Raw genomic sequence first — 2,299 nt, 5'->3', positions numbered from 1 at the left:
TATATATATATATATGCCTATAAATGAAAATTAAATAAATAATCGAAATATATCAAACTTAACGTTTATAGGATGTTTTTTACAACCTCTGTATTGGCAATGTATGATCACGGATACGTGTACTTTCTCTCGGGACCAAAAGGCCTCAGTTTTAAGTAAACATTGTATCCATTTACCCAAAAAAAAGAAGAAGTTGAAATGAAATTTTATTTGGTAAAGGCCACAATCACTCAGGACAAACCAGTTAAAAAGGTCTTAGTTTAGAACAATCTGCGTCAAAAGAACAACTTGTGCATATTAAGATATCAACATCTTTTTATTATGGTAGCAGGAAGAACACCAATCAAGAACATTTTTTTTGTCAATATAATGTTTTCAATTGATTGTCGTTTCAAACGTTGGAGTTTAAATTTTTTTTTTTTTGAAGAATTAGAATTACATTATTTGCGCATGCACACTTTTATAACATTATGTGATGAATTTTCTTCTGATACATGATTTGCAGAATACTTAACCTGACAAAATATGTGTAATCAGATAAGAATAAAGGTAATATATAACTTTTGTGTATGGAAATTTTCATCACATAGTTGGCCGATGTTGACTTATATAATGGTGACAAGTGGCAACGGAAATAAAGGCGCGCGAATGGAACATGCATTTACGTAAACTTCTTTTGCTTTCTATAAGGAAAAAAAATAATAAAATTTGCTTCTATATATATACACTTAAACGAGTGTCTTACATACAGAGTTGAATATATATTAAAACATCAAAAAGTAAATACATTTGTTGACTTATGGTCCGCATGTTGAAGCAAGGATGTGCAAGATTCGACAAAACATCGTGGAATGAACAGAAGAACTGGAAGTAGTTTTGGATGACTAAACATCGATCTCTATGGATCAAGATGAGGATTCGTTGGTTTCAACTCCGGTTTCAACCATGCTTAATTATTATATAGACGTATTATATGACGAAAGGATTTCACTTATCCTGCATTTTTTTTTTTGGGGTAAATGGTTATTCCACTAAGAATGAGATAACATGCAGGCCACTCCCATTAATTTCATATAGTATATAACCATCTTTTTTCCTGAACCTAATTTTACTAGCACAAATATTGAAAATGGTGATGAAATATGTTTGTTGCGACTGTACCACTTCAACAACAAAGAGCGCATTAGATTCGTGAGCTTGTTGGTGTCCACCCTTAGCTAGGCACATCCCACTTTTGGTAGCCTTTTAGCCGTAAAAAGCAAGATCTTGAACAAATGCGAAGATAACTTGAACATTATTAGTCCATTGATCGATCCAACGGTAGGTAGCTCTTCTGTAAAAAATGGGAATGTCCAAGTTCTTAGTTTTGATTGGTTTATATCTTTTCTATTTTCATAAAATTATAAGTGGACAGGTATATTCCAAAGAATATACCAGTTTCATTCTCTTTCGACCTTTCTTCCCTCTCGTACGTGCTTCAATCATTTCACTTAACTTTGACCTAATTTTTTGTTTTTGGTCATTAATTTGGACTTGATATAATTTATCTCCTTTGACGGCCAATGCAAGGTCCCATTAAAAGAAAACATACATTAGAAGCGTCATGACGATGTTAACTTAAGTATTTGATGGTTTGGTTATGATAATTTTAAAATATAACCATGTTGGTTTATCTTGAAACTTTGCATTAATATATATGAAGAGTCAGTAAAATTCAATAAATTGGGACAAAAAGCATCAAAACAACTAAATCTCTTTGCGACTTTGATGTGTGATGCGTCGAGTCCACCTACGCAATGAGTATGGAAGTGAAACAAACTATGCAGCAAGTAATGCAAGTATATATTCATAATGGTCTAATCAAGATATATTCTGCTAGTTTTGACACACCTATGACCTAACTATCAGTTATTCTTTTGAACATATTGTTTCAAATAATTTGGATGGGTTCATGTTTCTAGACATTTTTCAGTATTCAACAAATATCGGAGATTAATTCTATTTGTGACAAATGTGAACTATTCAGTTCTAATCAGACCTCATGTTAATATTAAATGTCTATTATTACAAGCCTTTTGTTGGATGCCAATTAAACAATTAAACAAAGCAATTTCAACTCGAATGGCCATAGGTAGGTATATATATATATATATATATATATATATATATATTATGAATAATATACAGATGTTGATTTTTTGATAATATATTTTGGAAAGTTCATAATTGGCTATGAAAGGTGCATCCTTCAACCAAGTGAATGTTGTTTTACTTGTCTATAAATCTTGGTAGGAATCAT

Source organism: Camelina sativa, chromosome 19 (genome assembly GCF_030686135.1).
Source record: "Camelina sativa cultivar CO46 ecotype springtype chromosome 19, ASM3068613v1".
NCBI lineage: Eukaryota > Viridiplantae > Streptophyta > Magnoliopsida > Brassicales > Brassicaceae > Camelina > Camelina sativa.
Note: the sequence above shows the minus strand (reverse complement) of the source record.